At 34.2% G+C, this 15,409-nt stretch overlaps 1 protein-coding gene across 3 annotated transcripts in view; it reads left to right on the top strand.

Moving 5' to 3' along the window:
- Positions 1–15,409, top strand: part of LOC106867596 (adhesion G protein-coupled receptor G6) — a 342,347-nt gene that overhangs the window by 78,168 nt on the left and 248,770 nt on the right. For 2 of the 3 annotated variants that reach the window (XM_089353872.1, XM_089353870.1), the window contains exon 2: positions 3,307–3,330. The exons of the other annotated variant lie outside the window; for it this stretch is intronic. The gene's annotated coding sequence lies outside the window, so the exon portion shown is untranslated. The remainder of the gene's footprint in view (positions 1–3,306; positions 3,331–15,409) is intronic. 3 annotated transcript variants of the gene reach the window in all.

Below are 15,409 nucleotides of genomic sequence, written 5' to 3' on the forward strand. Positions count from 1 at the left end.
AACTGAAAGAGATGCATGTCTAATTCAGACATGTTATATAGTCTGGTTTTCAATTGTTTTATCTTTAACGTTATGTCAGGTGGAATATAACATACAGGATGTCATGATTTTTGTTTAACAATAAATCTCATTACAGTAGTAAGTTTTTTCATTGCCTTTTGTATTATATACCCATAATTTAGATTAAATGCACATTTACTCTCCAACCCCTTCTTCTCTGTTGTTTCTTCTCTTGTCTGTAATGTCATTGATTAGCAGTTATTTCCGTGCGAAAATTTGAAAGAACACTTTTAGCATAGGAGTTTGAACTCAATAGCAGTAGCAATTATCATATCTACAGACTGCGTCAGTTTTTTTTTTTTTTTTTTTTTGCGGTCATGTGTATACATTTAAAAAAAGCTGTGCACAGAAAAGCTCTATTTGAAAACAAATTAGTACAAATAATCTTGAAAATCCTTTTATTACACATATTTAATGAATCTACCATTAGCATCAATGGCTGCTTTAATGTGGGGTCGAAAGTGTTGACATACCTCAATCAGGTAATCTTTAACAATTTTGGACATAGTGCTGAGTATGGCGGACTTGAGAGAGTCTATGGTGCTATGAGGATGTTGATTGACCTCTCTCTCCCTCAGCTAAGTCCCGTACGTAATAATCCAGTGGATTGAGGTCTGATGAGCTAGGAGGCTTTGTGTCTAGGAGAACATGATCACAGATATAGGCACGCATCCACGCTAGGGTTGTCCTATCCTCATGAGACGGCGCAGTGTCTTGTTGGAAAATATAGTGTGTTCCGTTACGTACTCTGTCTATCCAGTGCCTCACAACTTTTTCCAACACCTCTGTGTAGACAGCAGTATTAACTCTTAAGCTTTGTTAAAAAGTTCACAAACCTACCTCATTGTTAATGATTCACCGAACCATCACAATTGCTTGGAACTTAGCATGTATGACTGTTACACAATTCTTCTGATGGTGCATTCCCAAACCTTGCGGTCTTTTGCAATGGTTTTGATAGACTTATCGGATTTTTATCGATTTCTTTTTCCGGAACATTTTGTACAAAGTTATGAGTTTTGATGGTATGAGGACTTGTGCATGCGTTTTACGTTTAGCTGCTGATGTTGGCTCCCCATCAGCAGCTTCCAGCTCCTTTCGAACTTTGACAACAAAGGATCGGGCAACTTTCAGGAATCGAATTATCTCTGTATCGCTAAGCTACGCTTTAAGGCAACGATTACAGCTTTTCGTTTGCCGAATCAATCTCAGATTATATATTTGAAAAGTAAGGTTAAAAAAATGAAGATAGAAGAAAGTTAGAGCTCTTGAAGGTGGTGTCTTCAACAAAAACTGACCCACCCTGCATAGGTTCTAGCAAAATGCTTATTATTAATGTCAGGAAGTTTCTAGCTATGTTAGTAGAAACTCCTAGATTCAATACTTGATTTCACCCCCCCCCCCATTCTGTCTCCCTGCATCCGATGAGTTGGACATGTCTTACGTGTCCCCGAAACTTTAAGTCGAGTGGAGATAAGTCAAACTGTTATTGAATACATGTAACTCCAACCATATATGCTCAGTTCTACTTTCTATCGATCGATCATTCACTTGTGTCATGTGTGTTTCAGTCACTGGACTGTGATCATGGTGGGGTAAAGCCATGATGGCTTTAGTTGATCAAATTGCCCCTAATACTCATTTTGAATCAGGTACTGAATCTACCGCTTCGTAATTGCCGAACGGCTAGTTTACAGGAACGTAAACAAACCAACTTCCTAGTTTATGACAGGCATTATCAAAATATTGAAACGCAATTTCAATGTTGTGAGATATATTGTAACATATTTACATATTTATTTACTCTGTTACGCTACCGTTTCTTTAGCGTTGTCCTTCATGCTTCCAGCGTTTATGAAATAAAGCGTTGGAGTCGATATACTAGATTATACACCCCACCAAATATTCAAGCTTTTTACCTACTTAGAAGTTAATATTAACATTAATAGCAATTTTGATATAGGCATAAAGCTGAAAATTCGAAGAGGGATACAGTCAAGAATATGGAGTACTTGACAGGGGTTCATCTTGTCGCGCCTGCAATGAAGAAAAGTTGAGTTTAGCTGGGCAAGATTTGAACTCGGAGAGTAGACACCTACCAAAATATTACAAAGTATTTTGTCACATTCTCTGATACTGCCATGTCTTTCAGAACAACTTTTATTTTTTCGAATTTCTATAAATTTTTATAAACTTTGTGAAGCTTGTGTGTGTGTGTGTGTGTGTGTGTGTGTGTGTGTGTGTGTGTGTGTGTGTGTGTGTGTGTGTGTGTGAACTTTGTCTGATTTTCACGTTTTACTTACAATCGTGTATTAGTGTTCACAGTTATGTTTTACAATTTACAAATTGTAAAACATAACTGTCATCACTATTATATGAACCTGAAGATTGCATAGTTTAATGCATGAAAGTACTAGTTCAATCAGAATGAACATTTAATATTCTATCATTTCATTATATTATATTATCTTATATTATATTATCATAAGATTGTAAATAAAACGTGAAAATCAAAGTTGGAATTTCTTTGAGTAATATATTCTTCTATACACAATCATACACACCCGTGTATATATATTTCTATGTGTGTGTGTGTGTGTGTGTGTGTGTGTGTGTGTGTGTGTGTGTGTGTGTGTGTGTGTGTGTGTGTGTGTGTGTGTGTGTGTGAGTATGTGTGTTTATAGATCTCTACCAAAAATTTAATTAAAATATTGTACCTGTTATCAACGTAGCAAAATTCTCATATGAAAGGTTGTTAATCATACAATTTTGTGTGCATATCAATTTAAATAAGAGCTATAACGCGATCCATTGCAAAGACTTTTTTAATGACCGATGAACATTTCGATGCAATATCCCGACTCACTCCTGTATGTTATAAAATATGGAATATTGTATCTCTTCAGGGTCAGATATGATTAATTCATAGCAGACAGTAAATAACAGACAACATTAATAGTTGTCCTTAAATTACATGTGTATAAACAGGTTGAAATGATATGAAACATATATATATATACATATATATATATATATATATATATATATATATATATATATATATATATATATATATATACAAAAAAAAAGGCACCGAACACATTTATTGGGAACTGCATGTATAGATCAAAACAGTTTGAGTCAGAGTACCAAGGAGTCTGAATCAAACTGTTTTAATTTATATATATATATATATATATATATATATATATAAAACACTAAATTGATTTTTTTATTTCATTTCAGTGATGGTCAAACGAGGACTGAACGGTAAATATGATTTTACATTATATTTAACTGTGTTGTGTTTTTTTGTGTGTGCCTGTACAACAACATAGTGCCACGAGATGTGATTGAATAAAAAGCGAGAGCTCAGTGAGAATCGTAGCATCTTCTCAGTGCTATTATCGTTATAATCAGAGTACTAGTTTGATTTCTTGTTTTGGATTGAGTCGACCAAAATAATATTTACAGTTCTATATTTAAGAGATGAGAAATTATGTATATCGTTTACATTATTTACATTTGACGGTTGTTTGTTCTCATCATGTTTGTTGTTAACACAACGTTTCGACTGATATACCCTCCAGCCTTCATCAGGTGTTTTGGGGAAATTTCGAATCTGGGTTCTCATTCCTAAGGTATTTTTCGAAGTTATTATTATTATTATTATTATAATTATAATAATAATAATTATTATTATTATTATTATTATTATTATTATTATTATTATTATTATTATTATTATAATTATAATAATAATAATAATTATTATTATTATTATTATTATTATTATTATTATTATAACATCGAAAAACACCTTAGGAATGAGAACCCAGGTTCGAGATTTCCCCAAGACACCTGATGAAGGCTGGAGGGTATATCAGCCGAAACGTTGTGTTAAAAACAAACAAGATGAGAACAAATATCTGTCAAATGTAAATAATGTAAATGAATATTTGTGTGTGTGCGCGCACGCGTGTGATTTTGTGTGTATGTGTCTGTGGAAGTGCGTGGTCTAGTGGTTACTGTGTTGGGCTCTCGATCGTGAAGTCTTGGATCTGCTTCATTTTATGTTGTTCCAGTCTACCCAACTGAGAGTAAGTGCTAGCCTAATGATTGGTGCACCCCTCACCCTCCAACCGTTACATCCATGATGTTAGATTGCGTAAGGAATGGCAAGGCCGAGAGACTGTCTGTATCTACTCGTGGCTACATAGGCCACTGAAAAAATATGCGAAAGCATAGTACAAAGTACCAGGTAATACTCGCTTGCGAGTGAAGATTCTTTTTTATAAGGATTGGTTGCAGCTGGGTTCTAACTTACTTAAATCAGATATTCATTTGAAGTCATCTCTTTAAAAGCTAAAAGTTTAAATGAGCAAATAACCCAAATTGCATTAAAAAAATAGTAGCAAGTAGTCCTGAAAAGTTACGTAATCTTCAATGCGTAACCCAATCTCACAAACCCTGGTTATAATTCTTCCGCTGGCCTTCACCTCAGCTGGCCTTCACCTCAGCTGGCTTTCACTTAAATATCTTTGAAAATTTTGGATACATTTTGGATACATTCACATATTGTCATGTTTTTAACAACACTTTTTATTGTAATCACTTTTCAAAGTTGTACATTGTCAAATATAGCGGGGAAACTTTAATACAATATATACTTTGGAAAACTTTTAACCATATACGCAGGAGTGGCTGTGTGGTAAGTACCTTGCTTTCCAACCACACGGTTCCGAGTTCAGTCCTACTGCGTGGCACTTTGGGCAAGTGTCTTCTGCTATAGCCTCGGGCTGACCAAAACTTTGTGAGTGGATTTGGTAGACAGAAACTGTAAGAAGCCCGTCATATATGTATAAATGTGTGTGTCTGTGTTTGTCCCCCATCATCGCTTGACAACCGATGTTGGTGTGTTTATGTCCCCATAACTTAGCGGTTCGGCAAAAGATACCGATAGAATAAGTACTAGGCTTACAAAGAATAAGTTCTGGGGTTGATTTGTTCGACTAAAGGTAGTGCTCCAGCATGGCTGCAGTCAAATTGACTGAAAAAAAAATAAAAGAATATATAATTTAGAGATTAAGAAGACGCTATCTGACAGTGCTATAATGCAGAAATCCTCTGTGATAATATCTGCCACAGTACTACATTTTAGTCAGTGTTATTTTATTTTATTGCTTTTAAACATTATTTTATAGGATTTATTTATATTTTTGTGGTTAAAGTATTATCATGTTGCTTCTTTTCGCCTTTTTTATACATACCGGCTAAGACAATTTGAAAAAGACGTCTATGTATATCCATTGTAATGTATATTATCATGCAGTCTTCAAGTGGCATGGTGTTAATAAAATTATATCTTACGCTGTTGATTTACAATAGCCTCTCTAGGTTTATTCTGGAAGGAATGTTAACATATAATTCGGACTGTTTTTTGAAATTAGTAATAATTAATTAGATTAAATATACTTAAATGTTTTGTATTTAACATTATGTTCATTAATTTTGCACAGACACACACATACACATGTAAAAACATATAGAGTTATGTATACACTCACATACTCCGTAACGTTGCGAAGAGACTGTATAGTTATCAACATCATTGCTCTACGGTATCTAGCGCACTGTCAGAGATGTTTTTTTCTTTGGTGTAGAGTTCGGAATAATGTTCCACCCATCTCTCCAGCTGTTCTATTTTGTCCTTGATAATTTCCCATGTTCTGGATTTGAGTGGAGCTATCTTGCTCTGGGTTGGGCCGATGGATTTCTTGATATCCTCATACATTCCACGAATGTTGCCTGTATCAAACGACAGTTCGATATCTGCACATAGTTGTAATCAGTAGGCAATTTCACACCACCTCACTGTCTTCTGCGTGCTGTTCCTTGCTGATCTCAATGCTTGCAGCGTTGCCCTGGTGGGTTGGTGCTTATGTTTGAGCAGGCCAGCACGCTTTTCCTCCACGAGGGTATTGAATTATTTCACATTTGACTCCAACCAGTCATGTGTCATTTACCTCCTCCTTCCAAAGGCCCACAATGCAGTGCTATGAATGATGTCCCTGAGAGAGGCTGGACATTGCCTTCTGATGGGTCCGCAAGAAGGGCGTTTTCCAGCGTCTTGAGGAATGTATCTGTCATAGTCGGTTGTTGGATTGCGGTAGTATTGATGCGAACAAAATTATAAAAAGAAATGTAGAAAAGCGAAAAAGAAAAAACAACACTCTCTTGAGAGAAGAAAAGAATCACCATAAAATCTTATGAAAGCTGTGTTTCAGTTTATCTACACTGATCTACTTTACGTGAGAGGAGAAGGAGAATATAATAAAATATATGATTTAACAGTTTATGAAACATTGCTAAGGATTTCTAAAGCATTAGTTATTCATAAGCATCCTAATAAGCCTTTGTCTTCGTTGGCAAATAAAAAAAAATCGTCGGCGAGCTATAACTACAGCTAACATTAGATTCAGAGGAATATATTTGAGGAACACACATTTTTTCCGCTAGGCACGAAATGGTTTCAGATTATATATATATATATATATATATATATATATATATATATATATATATATATATATATATGTGTGTGTGTGTGTATATATATGTATATATATATATATATATATATATATATATATATATATATATATATATATATATATATATATATATATATATATATATATATATATATATATATATATGTGTGTGTATATATATGTATATATATATATATATATATATATATATATATATAGAGAGAGAGAGAGATAGAGAGAGAGAGAGAGAGAGAGAGAGAGAGAGAGAGAGAGAGAGAGAGAGAGAGATACACATATATGTACACACACACATGCACATATATAAATATATATATATATATATATATATACATATATATATATATATATATATATATATAGTTATTAATATTTCTAAGTCTCTCTAAAGGAGACTACGGCAGCGGTACTGGAAATTAATAGTTATCGCCAAGCCAACATGGCAGTCCCAAAATTAGGACGAAAGCTGCCGTGAATTAGCTCCAAGAAGCCATCGCCTCTAGCTAGCTATGTGACACACGAAACCTGTGTCCTTTATATATATATATATATATATGAATACACGTCTGAAACTGTGTTTAGATACTTATGTATGCGTATGTTCGTAGATGCAAACTTATGAACAACCGAACACGCGCATACTTTATATATTTCAACGTGCAATCCCCACCACAAACGCACACACACACAAATATATATGTTTGTGTGCGTGTGTGTGTGTGTGTGTGTGCGTGTGTGTGTGAGCTTTTGTGTGGCTGTTCGAGCTACATTTTTTGACTCTCATTTCTAGCGATTGCAGGTGCTATTTTGCACCTTCATTTATCAATTTTACCTTTTAGGTTATAAATGCTATAGCCACCTATATTATAATATATTTAATATATATAAATATATATAAATATTCTATCATATCTTATTGTGTGTGTGTGTGTGTGTGTGTGTGTGTGTGTGTGTGTGTGTGTGTGTGTGTGTGTGTGTGTGTGTGTGTGTGTGTGTGTGTTTCATATCAACCGTATAACAACTTTTGGATGTCCCCCAACGGCAACCCAAACCCCACTAAAAAAAATTATAACCCTACAAAATTCTCTATCAAGGAATTAATTAACCTAGGAACCTGTACTATCGTGAGGAAGTAAAACAAATTTAGCAGAACAGTAACAACGAGCAGATTCATTAAGTTGAAAACAAATATATGTTTAAATATATCCAGGGGAACTTCCCTCGTCTGATGCTTATCGGAGATCAACGCAATTTCGACATTCTGAGGTAGTATGACTAATACTAACAGAAACAAACGCCTAAGAAAATATAACCTAACATTGTTCGAGAACATAGAAGCAAAATTCTTGGATCTGAGATACAAATCACAAACGTATAAATCTTGAACACGACATAAAATACGAAATAAAACATAAATAATAATCACTACTAAATCGACTTACAGAAATTAAATACTAATAATTAAAGCATAAGAAACATACTGTGACAAAGCACGTAAATCGCAAACTAAAATATAAAGGGGGAACTAAAGCCTAGAAAAATAACTTACATAAAATATTAATAAAACCATAACCATACGTTCATTTGAAGGAACGAAACTTGTAAGCTTTGTATGATGAATGTATTGTTTGATGTGTATACGAATGCATGTTTGTGTGTGTATGTGTGTGTGTGTGTGTGTGTGTGTGCGTGTGTGCGTGTGTGCGTGTGTGCGTGCGTGTGTGTGTGTATTTGTGCGTGTATGTGTGTGCGTGTGTGTGTGTCTGTGTATATGTATGTATGTATGTTCGTATGTCTGTATGTATATTTATATGGATATATGTGTGTCTTTGCGTGTGTGTGTGTGTGTGTGTGTGTATACGTATATGTATGTGTATGCAACATTATTTATTTGCCATAAGTGCAGCCCATATACAAAGAAACGTTTGTGTACACTGACGAAGGTAATAATATTAGTAATGCACCACACCACATCGTCAATATAACACAGCAAATAAAATTTTTAAAAAAAGAAAAATGCCACCCAACATAAATCATTCTACGCAGTAACATGATGAAATCTATCGGTGAACGCGTAAGCTGCTTGTTTTATCACAAGACAAGAACCAGGCACATCGTTCGTACCATTCCTGTCAGGCATGTTTACTAACAACTACAGGAAAAGAATTACAAACAAGGAACGGTAATTGTATGCCACTTCTAAGATAGCTCAGGTAGAGGGCGCTAGTATTTCGTGAAATACTATAAGCTGTAATCGCAATATCTAATTGAATTTTGGGTGTTATTATATGGAAATTTGATGGAAAAGATTTGTTTGCATCCTATTTTATTTTTGTTCGTTTTGTTGTTACTTATTTCACTGACTAGCGTGCGTTATGCATGATATTAGAACATCCGTAATGTGTAAATATAGAAAAGTGGATGAAGCAGCCTTATCTACTTTGTGATATTTCAAACCTATACTGGAAACTTCAATTCCAGCAGTTTCCATTTTGCAAATCCCTGGGGATCCACAAAGTCAGTACAAAGGATATGTGAACTATTCTCAAAATATCAAGATGTTACAGAGTAAAATTCATAATTACTCACAATAATATTGGCAAAGATAAACTTTTAATTTCAAAATTCAGATGAGCAAAAACGAACAACTTTTCAGATGCGTTTTAGAACCTGTTCTATGCTTAAAACCTGAAATTAGAACATAATATCAACAAAGCAGTATCAACTATGTCATTAAATCTCTTTTTACCAATAATATTATTTATATAGTTGTATATTCAGTTACATATATCTCTCAATTCAGAGATAACCCTGAGGAAAAGAGTATGTTGTTAGTTACTAGAATTGTCTTGCTGAGTAGACAGATCTCTCAGAAACCTGAAGTCCGCGAAACATGAAAAGCTTGAGAAACACGAAATTTGCTGGAAACACCAGTCAATCTCACTCAAATCACATCCTACAGTTTTAGAAATGGAATTGGCGTATTAGATATATAGTCCTATGTAAATTTTTAAAAAGACGTAACAGTCACGGGTAGAATACCGCAGGCCTGCTCGATCGGATATGATCAATAACAACAACGTGGTTTCCTATGAGAGTTGCAGGCAACTAAAATCTTGTATTATATAATTCCATTAATATCTACGATACAGTTATATATTTAAGAGATGAGGAATTATGTACATTATTTACATTTGACGGATATTTGTCCTCATTTTGTTTGTTGCTAACACAACGTTTCAGCTGATATACTCTCCAGCCTTCATCAGGTGTCTTGGGGAAATTTCCAACTTTCATTCCTAAGGTATGTGCAAATACAACATTACAGAAAAAGATTTACCTGGGGTAAAAGAAAAACTAAAGCAAGATATCCTTGCCAAAGCACAAAGGATCCGCCGGTATGAAAAACGCCAACGTTTCTTTGAACAAAACAAAACAAACTCCAACCACAAAAAATTCTACCAAGAGCTTAGCAAAAATAAAATAGACATTACTGCTTCACCAACAGCAGAAGAAGTGGAAGAATTTTGGAAAGAAATATGGTCGGTGATAGATATGAAATTTGGATTAGAAAAAATGTGCCAAAGCAACCCTGAAAAGAAGAAAACTAGTTAAGAGTAGCAACATTACACTAGATAAAGCCAATGAAATGAACTAACGAAAATAGACAGCAAAACAAGAAAAATAATGACAGGATCTTAGATGCACCACCCAAAATCTGACATAGAAAGGCTATATATACAACGTACAGAAGGTGGTAGAGGCCTTATACAGCTGGAAAACTATTATAAAATAACCACGATAGGACTGCAAAATACCTACTTCAGAAGCAAGGAAAACTAATACAAATAACCACAAAACACGAGCAAAACAAAAAAACTGTTTTCAGTATTTAAGGAAGCTGACAAATACAAACAAGAAATCATACTACCTAACAAAGAAGAAGAAGAAGAAGAAGAAGAAGAAGAAGAAGAAGAAGAAGAAGAAGAAGAAGAAGAAGAAGAAGAAGAAGAAGAAGAAGGAGGAGGAGGAGGAGGAGGAGGAGGAGGAGGAGGAAGAGGAGGAGGAGGAGGAGGAGGAGGAGGAGGAGAAGAAGAAGAAGAAGAAGAAGAAGAAGAAGAAGGAGAAGAAGAAGAAGAAGAAGAAGAAGAAGAAGAAGAAGAAGGAGAAGAAGAAGAAGAAGAAGAAGGAGAAGAAGAAGAAGAAGAAGAAGAAGAAGAACGAAATCCAAACAAATGAATTCCAAACTAAAACTAGAACAGCAACGGACCATGATAAAACGATGGCAAGAAAAGCCCCTACATGGCAAATACTGGACTAAACTAAATGCAAAAGAAATAGACAGAGAAAAATCTCAGAAATGGTTGAGAAGCTCATGACTCAAAGCAGAGACTGAAGGATTTTTAATTGCTGCACAAGACCAAAGCCTCCCCACCAGAAATTACCAAAAACATATAATGAAAAGAAACATAAAAAATAACTGCAGAATATGTGGCGATGGACAAGAAACAATAAATCATATTATCTCTGGCTGCCCAGTCCTGGCTAAGAAGGAATATATTCACAGACACGACAGAGCTGGGACCTATATACACTGGAAGCTATGCCAACACTATGGAATAACAACAGAAAAAAGATGGTATAGGCACACGCCAGAAAAGGTCACAGAAAACGAGAAAGCAACCATACTCTGGGATATGCCAATACACACAGATAGAAAAATTAAGGCCAATAGGCCAGATATAGTTGTCAGAGATAATGAAGAAAAGAATGCTTTCTAATTGATGTATCAATACCAGCAGATGACAACGTTTCTCTAAAAGAAATGGAAAAACTTTCAAAATACAAAGACCTGGAAATAGAGGTAACACGAATGTAAAAACAGAAACAATTCCTATCATAGTAGGCGCATTAGGTATGATAAAAAATATTCAGATAAATACATAACAAAAACACCAGGACTTACAAATATACATAACATACAGAAAATTGCACTACTGGTCACTGCACACATCCTACGCAAAACACTTTCAATACAGTAACCATAAGAGCATCAAAGCAAACCACAGCACATACCCAAGGCACACAGAGCTTATTATTAATAATAATAATAATAATAATAACATCGAAAGATACCTTAGGAATGAAAACCCAGGTTCGAAATTTCCCCCAAGACACATGATGAAGTCAACAAACAAGATGAAGTCAACAAACAAGATGAAGTCAAATATCCGTCAAATGTAAATAATGTAAATAATGAATATCTACGATATTTTATAGGACTATTAAATCAAATAAGTAATGTACATGAATAACATTTTATTTTACTGTCATCAATTATAGTTTTCCTATTTGGTAAAACATATATTAATTTCCTACATATATATATATATATATATATATATATATATATATATCAATTATTAAGGTGGCTATTTGCAATTTACAACAAAAAGGCAACAAGTATAGTCGTCACTAAAGCGATGGAGGGTGCTAGTCAGCACAAGCATTGCTAAAGACAAGAGTCAAAACAACTCTTAGCCACGTGAGATCACTTTTCTAACGACTGATATATATATATATATATTCAGTTTTCTTGTTTTCATTGAATAGTGCATGTTGTATAGTTGTGACGAGTGGATGACTTAATGTAGTAATACAAAAATAGGTTTTAATCGATGTAACGAGAAACAAAAATATTAGTAGTGATGGCAATTCTTAACAAGAAAGACAAGGCAAAGAATTCCAAATTGAAATCGCATTAAAAAATATAATATGGAAATAATCAATTGAGAGCGAGACTGATCTTTGGTGGATATGATGACAGCTCTGGACATGTTTTGAGCCTTCATAGACCTCCTCAGTGAAATTTAATCTCATAAGTAAGTACCTACTTTATCTTAGAAGAGCTTTGAGAGGAAATAGCTTTAGCGTGAAAATTCATAGTTGTGTGTTTGTGCTTTGTTAGTTTACAATGAACTGGGTTTGAAAAAGATAAGAAGTCCCACATATTTACTTCTTGAGCAAAACCCCAGTGATTGCATTATTAATAGGACTACCAAACCTCGATCAAAGGGAAGTTTAAATGTGTTAAGACTGTTTTATCGATTTGAAGCTAATAATACAGAAAAGAGTTTCTCATATCCCATTAAGGATAACCATTGAATATTTCATCTCCTTAAGTGTATCTAGAGCATATCAGCTAAGTGGACACCATTCTGTCTTTCCAAACTTCATTATGAGAAGTCGATCTTATTAATGCAAACTAAAGAAGCACTCGTCAACTGTGCAAGGATTCCGCTGCAGCGAGTAAACTCTATCACTACAGTTAAAACCTTTTGACTGCATTAGTGAGATATCAGCCTTTCAAACAAGGACACAATGAGGTGCCAGTAACCTTTATATATGTATGTATATTTGTGTGCGTGTATATGTGTATGTGTGTATATATGCATATATATATATATATATATATATATATATATATATATATATATATATATATATATCCGTGTGTGTGTACGTGTGTGTGTGTGTGTGCGTGCGTGCATGTGTGTGTGTGTGTGTGTGTGTGTTTGTGTGTGTGTGTGTGTGTGGGTGTGTGTGTGTGTGTGTGTGTGTGTGTGTGTGTGTAAGCACATGAAGCAATAACGATCAAAATAATATGTACATTTATCTTTAACACATTCCGGAACATTCGAGTGTGTGCTTAATATGTGACATGCCATCTTGGTAGCCAACTCATTCTCTCTCTCTCTTTCTCTCTCTCTCTCTCTCTCTCTCTTTATGATGTGTGTGTTCGTGTTTTTATGGTTGTGAGTTAAAATTTAATCTATCGAGGATATACAATACAAACCAACAAAATCGCATATCTCTTCACAGTTGTATGATCCCACGCTGACACCGAATGAATCAGTTGGGTTTTTTGCTCACGAAGTAATACAATGGTATGTTTATCAAAAACATAATATATTTATGTTATTTTTCTTAAGGTAGCAAACTTATTTCGAATCTTTAACTGAATCAGAAGTATCGTCATTTAAGCACTTTAGAAAACCGAAATATTTAAGAATTAAATTCTTATGGTATGCACGTTTCAATGAAAATAATTTGTCAATTTCGAAAGTAAACAATAATGTGTAAATATTTGCTATTTAAAAGTAATTTAAGAGGATGTCTGCAAGAGCCAATAGTTCATCAAATAAGTACACAAAATTTACACAGAATTCATGCAATTTCAGTACAGACTATATGTAATACATACTGCATGTAGAATTCTATGTTAAATACATACAAACTATATGGAACAAGAATCCGTGGGGTATGGAGATATAAAGTAAGATATGTTGATGTACCATAGGATGGTGAAATGTCTGAAATTTCAAGTAGATGCGTTCATCAAAGAATGAAGGTATTTTATCCTAGATTTGATTTTTCCACAAGTAGACCACCTCGGTGATTTTTTGAATTTATTATCGAAATAAGAAACTCATTATATTTGTAAAGAAGCCTGACATGTATGATGTATACTGTATGAACTATCTCATTACTCATCACTTTGTTATCTGCCCGAGCATAATTTCAAATGAACCTCCTATATATCATTTAATCTAATGATTTATTTTTTACTTTATACAGTTGGACTAAAACAATTTCCATTTGAAACGAGAAAATCTAATTTCCGGTTTTAGATTATATTCTATTTCAAATACGGTGAAATTAAGTAGATAGCACAAAAGAAGACTTACGCTGAATCCAATTTTAGGACTACTTTGCTATTATCTCAATCATAATCATTCCTTGTTTTATAACTAACTACCTCTGAGTAGCAGTAAGCACCCTTCAATGTCTAGTTAAACATAATCTAATTGCTATATCTGGAATAGATGGTTCCATCTATTCCAGATTAAGCCATTGATTTTATTTGGTAAGCTGAAGTTTATAGAATATAATTTACTACCCGGGAACCATACCAAAAATGCATGCTGAGGATTTGAAACTGCGAACCGTGAATTGCTAGTCAAAAAATATAATCGGTTTTAGTAGACAGACATAAGTGTTTATTGAATTCTACACAAAGAATAGTTGAAGTTCATTGGAGTAGTAAACATAATACATCTATAGATATATAGTATATAGATATGTATTCATGTGTTAAATATAGCTATGATGAGGTAAGTGCAGGCAGGCCGGGCCTCTTTTAAACTTAAAGGTCATGTGACCCAACCCGGACTCGCTGCGACTATGTTTTGACATCCTCCATCAAGTTACAGCGGTTGTTTAAAAAAGCAAAAGTTCATAAGATTGACATTTAAACCTAATTTACGACTACATATTAGTAGGATGTTTTCTTATTTGGCTTCACTGATTCGCTGAGCATGTTTTCCAATTCAATTCTCTAGAAGAGTTTGAACCAACCTGAATGTATTAAAAATTCTAACAATGACATTTGAGTCATATTATAAAGGAAGGCCAAGGGACAATGGTGAAATGGTATTTTGAATTAATAGTCCTTTCTACTGTAGGTACAAGGCCTGGCATTTGGGGTGGGGTGCTACTCAATCGTGTCGACCCCAGTGTTTCATTGGTACTTAGTTTATCAACCCCGAAAGGATGAAAAGTAAAGTCGACCGCGGAGGAATTTGAACTCAGAACGTAGCGGTGGGTCCAGCGTTTCGTCCAGCGTGCTAACGATTCTGCCAGCTCGCCTCCTTTATTTTGAATTAATATTGGTTGTTTGAACAAAAGTTCGAGATGATGGTTGAATAACAATGAAA

This window comes from Octopus bimaculoides, chromosome 6 (genome assembly GCF_046866305.1).
Source record: "Octopus bimaculoides isolate indiv1 chromosome 6, ASM4686630v1, whole genome shotgun sequence".
NCBI lineage: Eukaryota > Metazoa > Mollusca > Cephalopoda > Octopoda > Octopodidae > Octopus > Octopus bimaculoides.